Source organism: Schistocerca americana, chromosome 7 (genome assembly GCF_021461395.2).
Source record: "Schistocerca americana isolate TAMUIC-IGC-003095 chromosome 7, iqSchAmer2.1, whole genome shotgun sequence".
NCBI lineage: Eukaryota > Metazoa > Arthropoda > Insecta > Orthoptera > Acrididae > Schistocerca > Schistocerca americana.
In genome coordinates, this window is record NC_060125.1 from 226,657,094 (window position 1) to 226,674,343 (window position 17,250).

General features: G+C 45.5%; 1 protein-coding gene across 5 annotated transcripts in view; it reads left to right on the forward strand.

The window, feature by feature from the left end:
* Positions 1-386: 386 nt before the first annotated feature.
* LOC124622161 (glycine receptor subunit alpha-3) overlaps positions 387-17,250 on the forward strand; it is a 588,708-nt gene continuing 571,844 nt past the window's right edge. For all 5 annotated transcript variants that reach the window (XM_047147805.1, XM_047147803.1, XM_047147804.1 and 2 more), the window contains exon 1: positions 387-460. The gene's annotated coding sequence lies outside the window, so the exon portion shown is untranslated. The remainder of the gene's footprint in view (positions 461-17,250) is intronic.

A 17,250-nucleotide genomic window follows, 5' to 3' on the forward strand; every position in this document is an offset into this window, starting at 1 on the left:
ATCTGGTTTCTGTACAAATTGTAAATAGCCTTTCGCTCCCTGTATTTTACCCCTGCCATCTTATTAAGTGGCTGAAAAAATTCGTAGACTAGTTTGCTTGTTTCTGAAAATTCCGGGTATTCATATTTTCAATAATACCTAGTGCGGAGAAACGATGTTCCACTGTACTGACTCTGTCAATGTCAAAGCGGCTTTGGCCAGCATAGTGTCGCGAGGCCTGATAAATAAACAAATGCAGTACTCCACAGTATACGAGCACGCAGGTAACGAGCCACTGTACCGCCCGCGCGTGAGGTGGGCAGCACGGCGCATGCGCGGCGCCGGCAGCTCTCGCCGCAGGTCGGGGTTCGTCGCTCGGCGCGGCGCGGCGCGGCCGTCTGCGGAGCCTAACAGTCGACGGTCGACAGCCGGCGGTCGATCAGCTGTGGTCGGCTCCGCACAGCGCGCCACACGCCGTCCCGTGAGTACCGCAGAGCCGAAGCTGGCGCTGCCGCTGGCGTGTTCTCAGCAAGGGATGCTGGCGCTTGGCACAGACCTCGAACACACCAAAATGCCTGCTTGTTGACAGTTTCGCTTGCTCTCTTTCAGCACATCTACATATTTGCAGTTCTACTTCTCGTTTAAATTAATTTTTCCCTCTAGACTTTCGACAACCCTAAATCCTGCTTACAGCCGTTTGAATCACCTTTCCGTTGGTTCCGATTCACCATGTCGCGGTAACTAACAGTATCACTTCTGCTTTGGAGATTAAATTTGTTCGATATTCTCTAGCAACATTATTATCTGTCATAAAACATTTAAAAACTAAACCGTTCGCACATGGGATATAGCTTTGCTTTTGTTTACCACTGCAAATAAATACGGTTTCCGAATGATAACGGAGTATTGTTAAAAACATGTGAGGACATGGCTCTACAGCACTATTTTAGGAATTTTTATTTTTTAAATTTGTTTCGTTGAAATAATATCGCTTGTACGTTTAATTGCGAGGCAATAAAACTGTGCAAGCACTTCTGAAATCCCTACCTTTGACTAATTTTTTGTATGTTTCTTATAAACCACCAAAAATTATGAATAACTATCTTTATAAGAAGTTGCCTTTTTCACACTCCCGTCTTTCAACAACCGTGCTTGTTTACGAGTATACTGATATGAGGTCATATAATTTGTTTCAATCACTAGGCAGCGTTGTAAAATAAAGACACACTGGAGCTGTTTGCCGCGTGAAGTAAACAGAGTACTCTACCAAATTAGTTATGGAAACCTCTTCAGATCTCGCGGCTAAAATTTATTTGATTATGGCTATCGCATTTCAATTTAGCAATCGTAGTTGTAGTAATCAATTTCAATTTCTTACTTAGACGTTCATAATAAACTTGATTCATACCCCTAATAGTTTCAGGTAACTGCGTGATCTAGAAAAAAATGGTAACTATTTGAATGAAATTTTTACGAGTGACTGAGATCTTTTGGTGACTTCAAACGTCTAGCAAAAAAAAAAAAAAAAAAAAAAAAAAAAAAAATAAAATAAAATAAAATTTGTAACTAATTTTGAAGGAACAAATACGTGGACTGAATTTATAGTGAACGCTCAAATGGAAAAATTACGCCGTTTTGCTGTTCCAGTGTTTATGGATGATTTTCGGGTGCTACGTATTTTAGCCTTGATGGGGGATGTGATCTGTGGACGTGTGATATCTTTTCCTCATTTTGTTATTTAATTGTAAGGTCAGGATGGGATGGTGGCGACACAATATTCCGCTCTCAAAATACAGCTCAAGCTTTTTTTAAACCAAGATTGAAAGCTACGTACTTACGTAAATAAAAATGAATGAACGTAATTCATTATGTAGGTGTACTTGACGAAAACTTGTTGATGTGTTGTTCCTCTATGTCTGTGAAGACTGACATTGTTTCCAAGCTATCCTCTGGCTTTGTTACAATAACGAATGAAGAATCTATACCAAGGATTGGATGACAGAGCATAATTAGAATGGAAGTGTTGTGCTGGGATTGTAAACAGCTAGAATTGCAACGGTGGTAGGTTAATTCAAGTGGTTATTTTATTGGATGGATTTCGGGGTGATGCAACTTAAGAGGCAAGTTTCGTGATACAGCTGTAGAGACTTCTAGACAGGAAAAATGGTGGAGGTGATCCTCGATCTTTGGCAGAAGAGAACTACTGGTCAAATTACATTATATATATATATATATATATATATATATATATATATATATATATATATATATATATATATACACGGTTTTCATGATCTCGGTGAGGAACTCAAGTGAAGGTTCTTTTTAAGTAATATGTCAAGTGTATAGGTGTGGTATGTTGCTAAAGGTGGGACAGTGTGTTATGATTAATGATGAGTAATATTGGCATTTGGGTGATACCTCGTGTGGTAGGCTGTACTTCGTGTCATCCCATAGCTCTTTCATAAATCTTAAAATATAAAAATTGTAATCGATAAAACAAACTATGATGTTGAATGTACATGAATTAAATGAATCCATGTAATTCCTATCTGTTTCTTCCTGACGGCCTGTCTGCGCTCCGAATACGCACCGTCTGTCCTGTGGGTTAAGAAACACCTGTTGCCAAAACCGAAGAGCGACGTATGGGGTTGCAGACTAACAGTGTGGCCTGCGTCGCGTGTTCTACGCTGAAAAAATTTAAGATCTGCATTCCCCCTCCAATAACCTTCCTAGTTCTAAATCCAAAAGTATTCATGCATGCGACAGATTCACAACATGTCATTCAGCGGAGCTAAATTTAATGTACCTTTTCTGACAATTCAACCGGGAAAATTTACTCTTTTTTCACGGGCCATCTTTCAAAATTATAGCGCCGAGTTCTGAAGTTGAAAGAAGAGACGTGAAAGGGAATGAATCCTTAAAATATTTTGAAGAGCACATGAGATGTTCTCAACATGAGCTACGTACTTAAAAATTTAGTCCGTCAAAATCTGAAGAAAAAGCAAAAAGGAACATTTTCGTAATATCGAAACAACATCAAACAGAAAAAAGAGAAAGGATAGGTTGATAGTGTTTCTTACACTCACATGGGCTACAGGCTTCAACCGATGTAATACGTTTTCTAATTCAGAGCGATGTACACTCTCGTACAAATCAATTCTGAAAAGAAATAAACATAGTTGAACAACAGTTTGTCAGAAGTAGAAATTTAATAACTGTAACAAGCACAGGTAAAAAATATCTCAAATACCAGTAATTGCCGTTGTAAGCCTAAGATTTTAGTTTCACAGAAGATACGTCGCAGAAACAAAATATTACGTTGGAAATTCCTAACGGTATTAAATCGATTTCTGTAAAGAAGAATGCAGACAGAGAAACAATAACCAAATTCGCACTAATGTATATGTTCTGTAAAATTTGTAAGTGAAACTGATCGTTGTAGCTCAGCTTGTATGTCTTTGTTGGTCCAGTACTAGAGAAACCGCTGAGGACTATGTAACAGCACAAAATCGTGTATGTAAGCTAGTGAAGTAGCGGAAATTGCATTTTGTCCAAGACGGAATCTTCAAATATCTTGCGTTCTTGTCAGGTCTTCTTGGCAACTTTTGACACCTGCTGGTACGCCCCGGATGAATTAACCCTTTCCTAATACATCGTGATCCTACAAAACCATTCAACGTGATCGCATCCCTTTGGACGGCAGCGCAACAGCGATTATTGCTGTGGAGTACCGGATGGAACCACTAGGAATCGTTCCAAACCATTTGACGTAGTTTGAAAGTGATCCGAAGCAGTATAGGCGAATTTATGTTTTTTCAATTGGTTCAAATGGCTCTAAGCAATATAGGACTTAACATCTGAGGTCATCAATCCCCTAGTACTTAGAACTACTTAAACTTAACCAAGCTAAGGACATCACACACATCCATGCCCGAGGCAGGATTCTAACCTGCGACCGTAGCGGTCGCGCGGTTCCAGACTCAAGCGCCTAGAACCGCTCGGTCACTCCGGCCGGCTATGTTTTTTCAGCCCTCCTGTTTGTCGCGCTCCCGCAGCGTGATTAACAAGGGCAGCAACATTGACACGTACGTGAAAAAAGAGGGCAAACGGTCCCTCTAAGCCCCCCCCCCCCCCCCCAGTTCCTCAATATCCTCGCTGCAACCCATATCCCTTGGTTGAACACCACATAGGGGGTGTGGGAAGGGTTGCTGCGCCCAGGCGCTAGAACAGCTGCGAGACACCACTTAGCTGAATAGGTGGCAAAGTCTCTGAGTGGTACATTTTGAATGTGGTCAGCAAAGTTGCGCGGCTGGCCCCGAGGGTGTTACCGTTTTACTTACGCACGAATTAATGTTGCACTCCTCCGTGATCGCGCCACAGGAGGACGCGAAACAGAGGAGTTGAAAAAGCATAAACGCTCTTTACTGCTACAGGTCGCTTTCAAATTTCGTCGAATTGTTTTGAGTGGTGCTTAGTGATTACACCCTGCACACCAGAGCAAAAATGACTGTCGTGCTACACTCCAAAGGGGTGGGATCACGATGAATGGGGTTTGCAGGCCCACGACATTGTTAGGGGAGGGCTGAATCGTCCGAGGGGTGTCAGCACTGTCAAACGTTGTCAGGATCGTCGTCCTGTTGCTCATCGCACCGCAAACTGTCGTTGTCGACCGTGAACTGGCGGGAAACATCATAAGGAAAGGGGTGGCTTCACATGGTTCAAATGGCTCTGAGCACTATACGACTTAACTTCTGAAGTCATCAGTCGCCTAGAACTTAGAACTAATTAAACCTAACTAGCCTAAGAACATCACAAACATCCATGCCCGAGGCAGGATTCAAACCTGCGACCGTAGCGGCCGCTCGGCTCCAGACTGTAGCGCCTAGAACCGCACGGCCACTCCGGCCGGCGGGGTGGCTTCATTGGTGCCCTTTATGGCACCTCCTGAGGGCATGTCGCGTCAATTCCAAGTGGCGATGTGTCTTAAATGTTTCCCTCTGCCACCCCCTCCTCCACCCGCCCCTCCCAGCCCCTCTCCCATAAGAAAACCGTGTGATTTCTGTGATTTCAACGCTGGGTGTCACGGTTCTGGCTTCCATCGCAGAGGGATAAAAAAAAGGGATGCAACGTGGCTAATACGAGTGACGACGTTCCTATCGTGTTACACGTCAACGATGGCGTTACGCAGAATTGTGCTGAATTTTGGTACCAAAGTGGCATCATTAAAGCACTTTACAACTCACATAAACTTCTGATCTGCGGTCTAGTTTTCGCATGCGTCAACACCTTGCTGTTTGATGCGTCACCGAGCCGGAGGGTGACATCGCAGAGCGCCACCTCTTTTTCACCAGTGGAGAGAAAGCTTGTAGGTACATTTGAGCCAAATTTAAAATTCATGCGTCGCAATGGGAGACAATTACTAGGTTTGGAAGAAGTTATATTCTTTTGTGCAACGTGGATGATTTTCGGAGCTGTATTTCGGACCTTCACATGTTGTACGAATTTGATGGGAGCAGTTTCATGTAAGAATAATTTCAGTATTCACAATGGAACCAACGTACGACAAGTATTTTCGCATAATTCACAAAAGAACAGGCATATTTTTCCAACTATCAAACGGAACGAGAAACATTTATTAGAGCTTTTACCGTCTTGCTGAAGCACACCATCGCCTACATGCTGTAGATACACACTGAAGAGACAAAGAAACAGGTACACTTGCCTAATATCCTGTAGGGCCCCCACGAGCACGCAGAAGTGCCGCAACACGATGTGACATGGACTCGACTAATGTCTGAAGTAGTGCTGGAGGGTTCAAATGGTTCAAATGGCTCTGAACACTATGGAACTTAACTTCTGAAGTCATCAGTCCCCTAGAACTTAGAACTACTTAAACCTAACTAACCTAAGGACATCACACACATCCATGCCCGAGACAGGATTCGAACCTGCGACCGTAGCGCTCGCGCGGTTCCAGACCGTATCGCCTAGAACCACTCGGCCACCCCAGCCGGCAGTGCTGGAGGGAACTGACACCATGAATCATGCAGGGCTGTCCATAAATACGTAGGAGTGCAAGAGGGTGGAGATCGCTTCTGAACGGCACATTGCAAGGCATCCAAGATACGCTCAATAACGTTCATGTCTGGGGAGTTTAGTGGCCAGTGGAAGTGTTTAAACTCAGAAGAGTGTTCCTGGAACCACTCTGTAGCAATTCTGGACATTTGGGGTGTTGGACTGTCCTTTTGGAACTATCCGTCTTAATGCACAAAAGACATGAATGGATGCAGGAGATCAGACAGGATGCTTACGTATGTGTCACCTGTCAGAGTCGTATCTAGACGTTTCAGGGGTCCCGTATCACTCCAACTGCACGCGCCCCACACCATTATAGAGCCTCCACCAGCTTGAACCTGCTGACATGCAGAGTTCATGGATTCAAGAGGTTGTCTCCATATCCGTACACGTCAATCCGCTCGATACAATTTGAAACGAGACTGGTCCGACCAGGCAACATGTTTCCAGTCATCATTAGTCCAATGTCGGTGTTGACGGGCACAGGCGAGACGTAAAGCTTTATGTGTTGCAGTCATTAGATTACACGAGCAGGCCTTCGGCAGCGAAAGCCCATATCGATGAAGTTTCATTGAATGGTTCGCACGCTGACGCCTGTTGATGGCTCAGCGTTGAAATCTACAGCAATTTGCGGAAGGGTTGCACTTCTGTCACGGTGAACAACTCTCTTGAGTCGTCGTTGGTCCCGTTCTTGCAGAATTTTTTCCGGCCGCAGCGATGTCGGAGATTTGATGTTTTACCTGATTCCTGATATTCACAGTACACTCGTGAAATGGTCGTACGGGAAAATCCCCACTTCATCGTACCATCGCCCGTTCGCCGACTATAACGCCACATTCAAACTCACTTAAATCTTGGTATCCTGCCATTGTAGCAGCAGTACCCGATGCAACAACGGCGCCAGACACTTGTCTTACGTAGGCGTTGCCGACCGCAGCGCCGTATTCTGCCTGTTTACACATCTCTGTACTTGAATACGCATGCCTATTCACCAGTTTCTTTGGCGCTTCAGTGTATGAGAAGCCATATAAAAGATAGGCTTCTGTGAGGCTTCCTCCTAGGTGACTGGGTCTATGTCAATTACCTGCCAACCACTGCACACACTACATGCGGCTTCACCACTCATCTTTAGTCTCCGAAGGCAGCTATCATGACGCGCCGAACGTAAGTAGAAGACTGGAGACGATACTGTGGACACGCCATTCATTAGAGTGGTTGGAAACTTTTCAGTTTTATTCGTTCATCCACTAAGCTCCTGGAGAGCGCATTTTCATTACGTTCACTACTATCTACGTGATATTGCCAGTCTCTAATAATTGAATTTTACTCTAAATTGTACAATTATTTTATATTATTCGAATAACTACATCCAGGGTGATTCTTATTAACTTTTAAAAACCTCCGAAACGACGTAGATGGCACTGAGACAAATAGTTTAATGTAAGACAAAATGGTTCAACTGGCTCTGAGGACTATGGGACTTAACATCTGAGGTCATCAGTCCCCTAGAACTTAGAACTACTTAAACCTAACCAACCTAAGGACATCACACACATCCATGCCCGAGGCAGGATTCGAACCTGCGACCGTAGCGGTCGCGCGGTTCCAGACTGACGCGCCTAGAACCGCTTGGCCACACAGGCCGGCTAATGTAAGACACATGATGTCACAAGTGAGAGGAAATACTCCAAAACTGGATGACAAATTTTGAACATCGGACGCCACCAGATGGCACACCTCCCCGCGCGTGCGGTGGTTGAAGCTGTTGATATGTCGCATCTGATCATCTCACCTTTTTGTGATCATCCCAATCCAAGTTAAGTGTTCCCGTCGGTGTGGTCTGGACCCACGTGAGCGACTCTACCGCGTGCCTCTAGCTGTTCCAGTCTTGCGTCTGGCAGCCGATAAGTTTGTCATTGCGTTAGACACTTGTGTGTTTACAATGAGTTAAGATTTATTATTTTATTTACCGGTGTCCGCTGGTTTACAGTAGAGTACAGTTCAACAAAAACCTATCGTACAAGTAAAGGACAGGAAGCTTCCGAATTGCGTCGTTACCAGTAAATGACCTACGGTTTCTTTACTAAATAAGGTCTGTAAACAAGAAAAGAAGGGTCAAAAGAAAAGAAACACAAAATAAGAACAGGGTTCCATTGGTTACAGCGAGGGCAATAGTTTTGAAACATCCACCTTTACAGCAGATCACATTTACAAAAGTGTTCGCAGTGTGCACCGTTTGCTCGAATGCAAGTACTGCATCGCTCAGTCATCCCTTCAAGCCCACGCCAACTGCTGCACGCATAGCACGGTACGCCATCTCGTGACGTCACATGTTCAACATTTGTCCTGCATTTTTGGGGAATTTCCCGACATTTGCAGCTCTCTGTGTCTTATATTATACTACTTGTCTCAGCCTCCTATAAGTTTCTACGGGTTTTTTTAAGCGTTAATAAGAACCACCCCGTATAATAATATGGTTCCAGCTTCTTTTTACGAGAACAACATGCTATTATACTTTAAGTGATATTCGGCCTTTACTTCGTTAATATTTATCACATTTAAATTCTCTCTTGAATGAAGTACGTATATTTTTCCTCACTGTAATTAAGTAAAAAAAGGAAATGCCAAAAAAAGATCCTTACGTAGTGTGAAACTACTGTTACAACTCTTAACAAAGTGGTAAATTTTTCGTATTCCTGCTATAGCGACTACTTTCAAAGTATAAACTACGAGAGAATGAACTATTTATAGTTCGTCTCTCCATTTGTAACTAATGATCTCGGTTCACTGCCAATGTGAAGCGCTTCTGGGAGCTACCAGAATTCCGTTTAAACCTCCGCGGGCGTCATTCCTTCGCTTAGCAACAAAAATATAACTGAGGTAAGAAGTAGGTAAGTAGTTCCGATAAATTAATTGTCGCTCATTCAGGATGTCGATTAAAATTTATTTCTTTGAATACCGATGTACGTTTCAGTTGTGCCCATTACTTATGTGTGTGCTTCCGTGTAGTGTTATCAGTCTATTATTTTGGGAAGCCCTTAAATGCATGTTCCACCTCCTCTGCGAGAACAAATGTTTCACTCTTTTCGAACATGACAGAAAGAACCACAGCGAGGTAGACAATAGAACTCGTTTCGACACCAAATTGCTGCAATCTGTTCATGTCTTCATTTATAACTAATGATGTCAGTTCATTGTCAATGCGAAGCGCTTCTGGTAGAAATTACAGTATTTATATTTTGAAAAATGATTTACCACAAAAAAATGGTTCAAATGGCTCTGAGCACTATGGGACTTAACATTTATGGTCATCAGTCCCCTAGAACTTAGAACTACTTAAACCTAACTAACCTAAGGACAGCACACAACACCCAGCCATCACGAGGCAGAGAAAATCCCTGACCCCGCCAGGAATCGAACCCGGGAACCCGGGCGTGGGAAGCGAGAACGCTACCGCACGACCACGAGATGCGGGCTGATTTACCACAATTTGTCCCTGATAAATGTGGCTGTGCTCCAGGGCTGAGGTAAAACAACAGTCAACCAGTTGTCATGTACACTGAGGAGATAAAAGTCATGGGATTGCGATATGCGCACGTACAGATAGTAGCAGTATCGAGTACACACTGCATTGGCGGAGCTGTCATTTGGACTCGGGTAATTGATATGAAAAGGTTTCCGACGTGATTACGACTGCACGACTGGAGTTAACAGACTTTGAACGCGGAATAGTAATTCGAGCTAGATGCATGAGACATTCCATTTCGGGGATCGCTACTCAATATTCCACGATCCACAATGTCAGGGGTGTCCCGAGAATATCAAATTGCAGGCATTACCTCTCATCACGGACAACATACTGGCCGACGGCCATCATTCAGTGCGCGAGAGCAGCTGTGTTTACGTAGAGTAGTCAGTGGTTCAAATGGCTCTGAGCACTATGGGACTCAACTTCTAAGGTCATCAGTCCCCTATAACTTAGAACTAATTAAACCTAACTAACCTAAGGACGTCACACACATTCATGCCCGAGGCAGGATTCGAACCTGCGACCGTAGCGGTCGCGCGGTTCCAGACTGTAGCGCCTAGAACCGCTCGGCCATCCCAGCCGGCGAGTAGTCAGTGCTAACAGACAAGTAACAGTGCGTGAAATAAGTGCAGAAATGCATGTGGGACGTACGGCGAATGTATCCGTTAGGACAATGCGACAAAATATGGCGTTAATGGGCTATGGTAGCAGATGACTAAAGCTGGTGCCTTTGCTAACAACACATCTCTGCAGCGCCTCTCCTGCGCTCGTGACCATATCGGTTGGACCCTAGATAACTGGAGAGCCGCGGCCTGGTTAGATGAGTCTGTTGGAAAGAGCTGATGGTAGGGCTCGAGTCTGGGGCACACCCCACGAAACTACGGACCTAAGTTGTGGACAAAGCACTGTGCAGGCTGGTGGTGGCTCGATAGAGGTGTGGTGTCTTGTGAACCGATCATTGCCAGGAAATGGTTGTGTTCGTCTACTTGGACACCATTTACAGCTATTCATGGACTCCATGTTGCCAAACAACGAATGAATTTTATAGTTTTAAACATTGCTTTTTCTCAGCAACCGTATACAATTTTCAAACATAGGAATTGTACAGCCAACGGATTGCAGATAGGTGTTTGGTACAACTGACCTAGGTTTCGCCACTACTAATGGTGTCATCATCAGAATGAAATTTTGATTAATCGAAAAATTACATTGCGGGAAAGCAATGGTCAGAATTTACATCAGCTATGATCAAGTCAAAAGTAAAATAAAATACTTTCCAGCCTTTTCACGTACGCATAGCTAGGAACAACATCTGAGCAATGGTCAGAATTTAGAGCAGCTATGCTCAAGTCAAAAATTAAATAAAATATGTTACCAGCCTCGTCACGAATGCTTAGACGGCCGAAGTGGCCGAACGGTACTAGGCGCTTCAGTCTGGAACGGTCGCAGGTTCAAATTCTGCCTCGGGCATGGATGTGTGTGATTTTCCTTATGTTGGTTAGGTTTAAGTAGTTCTAAGTTCTCGGGGACTGATGATCTCAGATGTTTAGTCCCATAGTGCTCAGAGCCATTTGAATCATTTGATTTGCACGTATGCCTAGCAAGGAACAACGTCTGAGCAATTAGATGTTGTTGCTAGTTAGGCATGCGTGACAAGGCTGGAACGTATTTTATTTTATTTTTGACTTGAGCATAGCTGCTCTAAATTCTGACCAGTGATTACCTGCAATGTAATTTTACGGTTCATGAAAATTTCATTCTAATGAAAACACCCTCAGTAGGTGTCGAAACCTAGGTCGATTATACCAAACAGTTATCTGCAACGGGTTGGCTGTATAATTCCTATGTTAGAAAAAAAAGCAGAAGAATTCTTATGTATGATAATGCACCGTGCCACCGGGCCACAATTGTTCGCGACTGGTTTGAAGAAAAATCTGTACAGTTCGAGCCAATGGTTTAACCATGCCGATCGCTAGACATGAATCCCGTCGTACATTTATGGGACATAATCAAGAGGTCAGTTCGTGCACAAAATCCTGCACCGGTAACATGCAGGGGACTTCCAGTACTTGTCCATGCCACGTCAAGATCCTACACTACAATGGACAAAAGGAGATCCGACAAGATATAAGGAGGTATACGATGACTTTTGTCACCTCAGTGTGTTTTATTTTTGTTTGTACCAAGAGACATTTCGGTATATATCCCATTTTAAAACAACGCAATCCAGTTACATCTTCATCAAAATTACGTTTTTGTCAACTGCATTTTTGTCAGTCATAAGGAAAATGCTGCGATGCTTCAGTGCACCAGTGACAGTTGAAAGTGTGTACGTTACGTATATAAGCACGAAACAAGGAGGTACAGGCAGGTGCAATATTCAAAATGCAGTCGACAGGAACGTGGTCCTGTGGAACATATAAATGTACACTCCTGGAAATTGAAATAAGAACACCGTGAATTCATTGTCCCAGGAAGGGGAAACTTTATTGACACATTCCTGGGGTCAGATACATCACATGATCGCACTGACAGAACCACAGGCACATAGACACAGGCAACAGAGCATGCACAATGTCGGCACTAGTACAGTGTATATCCACCTTTCGCAGCAATGCAGGCTGCTATTCTCCCATGGAGACGATCGTAGAGATGCTGGATGTAGTCCTGTGGAACGGCTTGCCATGCCATTTCCACCTGGCGCCTCAGTTGGACCAGCGTTCGTGCTGGACGTGCAGACCGCGTGAGACGACGCTTCATCCAGTCCCAAACATGCTCAATGGGGGACAGATCCGGAGATCTTGCTGGCCAGGGTAGTTGACTTACACCTTCTAGAGCACGTTGGGTGGCACGGGATACATGCGGACGTGCATTGTCCTGTTGGAACAGCAAGTTCCCTTGCCGGTCTAGGAATGGTAGAACGATGGGTTCGATGACGGTTTGGATGTACCGTGCACTATTCAGTGTCCCCTCGACGATCACCAGTGGTGTACGGCCAGTGTAGGAGATCGCTCCCCACACCATGATGCCGGGTGTTGGCCCTGTGTGCCTCGGTCGTATGCAGTCCTGATTGTGGCGCTCACCTGCACGGCGCCAAACACGCATACGACCATCATTGGCACCAAGGCAGAAGCGACTCTCATCGCTGAAGACGACACGTCTCCATTCGTCCCTCCATTCACGCCTGTCGCGACACCACTGGAGGCGGGCTGCACGATGTTGGGGCGTGAGCGGAAGACGGCCTAACGGTGTGCGGGACCGTAGCCCAGCTTCATGGAGACGGTTGCGAATGGTCCTCGCCGATACCCCAGGAGCAACAGTGTCCCTAATTTGCTGGGAAGTGGCGGTGCGGTCCCCTACGGCACTGCGTAGGATCCTACGGTCTTGGCGTGCATCCGTGCGTCGCTGCGGTCTAGTCCCAGGTCGACGGGCACGTGCACCTTCCGCCGACCACTGGCGACAACATCGATGTACTGTGGAGACTTCACGCCCCACGTGTTGAGCAATTCGGCGGTACGTCCACCCGGCCTCCCGCATGCCCACTATACGCCCTCGCTCAAAGTCCGTCAACTGCACATACGGTTCACGTCCACGCTGTCGCGGCATGCTACCAGTGTTAAAGACTGCGATGGAGCTCCGTATGCCACGGCAAACTGGCTGACACTGACGGCGGCGGTGCACAAATGCTGCGCAGCTAGCGCCATTCGACGGCCAACACCGCGGTTCCTGGCGTGTCCGCTGTGCCGTGCGTGTGATCATTGCTTGTACAGCCCTCTCGCAGTGTCCGGAGCAAGTATGGTGGGTCTGACACACCGGTGTCAATGTGTTCTTTTTTCCATTTCCAGGAGTGTATTTGCGCCAAGTGAAGATGAGTGAAAACCCAAAACATGTTATGGAATAAATAAACCTACATAAAAAGCGACCGGTTTCTGTATTTTATCAAGTAATTATTTTATGATATCCACATAGGTACAGAACGTATAACTAAATAATGTTTGACATGGCACCAACTGTAAAGTAAAAGGAAAATGAAATATAAGAACTCAATAGAGATTGGAGATTAAACAGTTGGAGATTGAAGTGTTAATATAACCTGTGAACGTACACCAACACACATTACTCTCTAGTATAAAATCAAAAAGCGCTTTGTATATTTGAATATCTTCTTAACGAAGTAACACCGGCGCCCTTGGTGGAAGGCCAGAAGGGGCACTTTCGTTTCCACATGATTTTACACCAAGAGCTTCTTATGAGCTGAGAAGAAACTGCAGGATAAAAGCAAGTGGTTTATTTCTCCTTCTTATTACTTCTGACAATCGCAGAAACGGTTATGCTTGACTTGCATCCGATGATCCAATCAAACTTGTAAACCAGTACTACTGACCTTAAAGTAGACAGAATATTAAAGAACCTCTCTTGCTGCGAAATGAAATAGCCTGCATGGCAATATGTCCACAGACTATTGTTTGCAAAGAATTCCAGCTGGTTTTTGATAATTTATAAGTTAGGCGACAGATCTTGAATTTATGCAGAACTGCAATGTGTAACTGGTAAGTGGAATACCTCACACACGGTGTACAGCGCACAAAAAAGTATAACTTGTCCCCAACCTCCTAACTGTCTACAATTGCGAGACACGAATTTTAAATTAGGCTCTGCGATGCTTCAACCAGCAAGGAGTCGACACATGCGAAAACTAGACCACAGCTCAAAAGTTCATGTGAGCTATGAGGTGGTTTAATGATGTCACATTGGTAACAAATTACAGCACAATTCTGCCCAACGCCATCGTGGACGTGTCACACGATAGGAATGTCGTCACATCCCATCTTACCCGCATTCCAGCCATTGTTTTGATCTCTTTGCGATGGAAGATAGAACCGCGACACCCAGCGTTCAAATCACACGGTTTTCTTATGGGGAGGAGGGGGGGAGGGCAGAGGAAAATACGGAATCGGCACGTAAAGTCCTCAGGGGATGTCAAGGGTGCCAATGAAACCACCACATTCATTGGGACTTCGATTCCAACCGGTTCACGGTCGACAACGACAGTTTCCAGTGCGATGAGCAACAGGACGAAGATCCTGACAACGTTTGACAGTGCTGACACCCCTCAGACGATTCAGCCCTTTTCTAAGGAAGTCGTAATCCCACCCCTTTGGACTGTAGCACGACTGCCATTTTTGCTCTGGTGTACAGAGTGTAATCGCTAACGATCACTCAAAACAATTTGTCGAAATCTGAATGTGGCCTGCAGCAGCAAAGAGTGTTTATGCTCTTTCAGCTCCTCTATTCCGCACCCTCCTGTGGCCCGATCACCGAGAGTGGCAACATCGACATGTTCGTATATGAAACGTCAACATCCTCGGAGCCAGCCGCTCAACATTGTTGAGAACATTAAAAATGTACCAGTCAGAGACTTGGACACTCATTCAGCTGAGTGGTGTTTCGCGGCTGTTCTGGCACCAGAGAGCAAGCAACCCCTTCGACACCCCTTGTGTGGTGCCCGACTAAGGGATATGGGTTATGGGAGGGTGTTGCCGAAGTGGGGGGCTTAGAGAGACCGTTTCCCCTTTTCTTTACGTACATGTTAATGTTGCTGCCCTGGTTGATCACGCTGCAGGAGGGTGCTAAAAAGGAGGGCTGAAAAAGCATAAACACCCTTTGCTGCTTCTAATCACGTTCAAATTACGTCAAATGGTTTGGAATGGTTCCTAGTGGCCCCACCCTGTACACCAGAGCAAAAATCGGTGTAGAGCTACATCCAAAGGGGTAGGATCACGCTGAATGGTTTTGCAGGGTCGCAATGTACGCTACTGGCCAGTAAAATTGCTACACCAAGAAGAAATGCGGATGATAAACGGGTATTCATTGGACAAATATATTATACTAGAACTGACATGTGATTACATTCTCACCCATTTTCGATGCATAGATCCTGCGAAATCAGTACCCAGAACAACCACCTCTGACCGTAATAACGGACTTGATACGCCTGGGCATTGAGTCAAACAGAGCTTGCATGGCGTGTACAGGTACAGCTGCCCATGCAGCTTCCACACGATGCCACAGTTCATCAAGAGTAGTGACTGGCGTATTGTGACGAGCCAGTTGCTCGGCCACTACTGACCAGACGTTTTCGGGACCGAATGAAAGGTAGAGCCACGGGTCGTAACACATCTGAAATGTAACGTCCACTGTTCAAAGTGCCGTCAATGCGAACAAGAGGTGACCGAGACGTGTAACCAATGACACCCCATACTATCACGCCGGGTGGTACGCCAGTATGGCGATGACGAATACACGCTACCAATGTGCGTTCACCGCGATGTCGCCAATCACGGATGCGACCATCATGATGCTGTAAACAGACCCCGGATTCATCCGAAAAAAAAAATGACGTTTTGCCATTCGTGCACCCAGGTTCGTCGTTGAGTACACCATCGCAGGCGCTCCTGTCTGCGATGCAGCGTCAAGGGTAACCGCAGCCACGGTCTCCGAGCTGCTGCAAACGTCATCGAACTGTTCGTGCAGATGGTTGTTGTCTTGCAAACGTCCCCATCTGTTGACTCAGGGATGGAGACGTGGCTGCTCGATCTGTTACAGCCATGCGGATAACATACTTGTCATCTCGACTGCTAGTGATACGAGGCCGTTGGGATCCAGCACGGCGTTCCGTATTATCCTCCTGAACCCACCGATTCCATATTCTGCTAGCAGTCATTGGATCTCGACCAACGCGAGCAGCAATGTCGCGATGCGATAAACCGCAATCGCGATAGGCTACAATCCGACCTTTATCAAAGTCGGAAACGTGATGGTACGTATTTCTCCTCCTTACACGAGACATCACAACAACGTTTCACCAGTCAACGCCGGTCAACTGCCGTTTGTATATGAGAAATCGGTTGGAAACTTTCCTCTTGTCAGCACGTTGCAGGTGTCGCCACCGGCGCCAACCTTGAGTGAATGCTCTGAAAAGCTAATCATTTGCATATCACAGCATCTTCTTCGTGTCGGTTAAATTTCGCGTCTGTAGCACGTCATCTTCGTGGTGTAGCAATTTTAATGGCCAGTAGTGTAGTCCCGCCACAGTTCTCCGCCTGTCCTGTTTTACCAGTCTGCCCAGCCTACGACATCCGACATCTGTAATCAGGGATGGCCGCCCAACCCCAAGGCGTCTGGACGTGGTTTCACCCTGGTTTCGCCACGTGTTGAAGACACCAGAGCACTCCTCGCGCACCCGACAAGTAGTACAGTTTCCGAAACGCTCCTGCCGACCTCTGGGCCATCACAATCTGCCCTCAGTCAGACTCAGGTAGATGACGCACCTTATCCATTCTACACACGGACAGCACATTTACTGATACTACCTGTAGCGTGCGTGTGTCTGACTAGCAGTCATTCGTTGCCATGCGACACTGCTATGGCATATAACGGTTTATGTTGATGATAGGTCGGCGGTCATAATGTTGTGGATGATCAGTGTACATGTTAACCGAATGGAAAAGGAAAAGTCAAGAGGAAGGAGTTAAGTAAGAGATCACTGGTGAGAGTCAAATCAAACTATACAGGGTTATTACAAATGATTGAAGCGATTTCACAGCTCTACAATAACTTTATTATTTGAGATATTTTCACAATGCTTTCCACACACATACAAA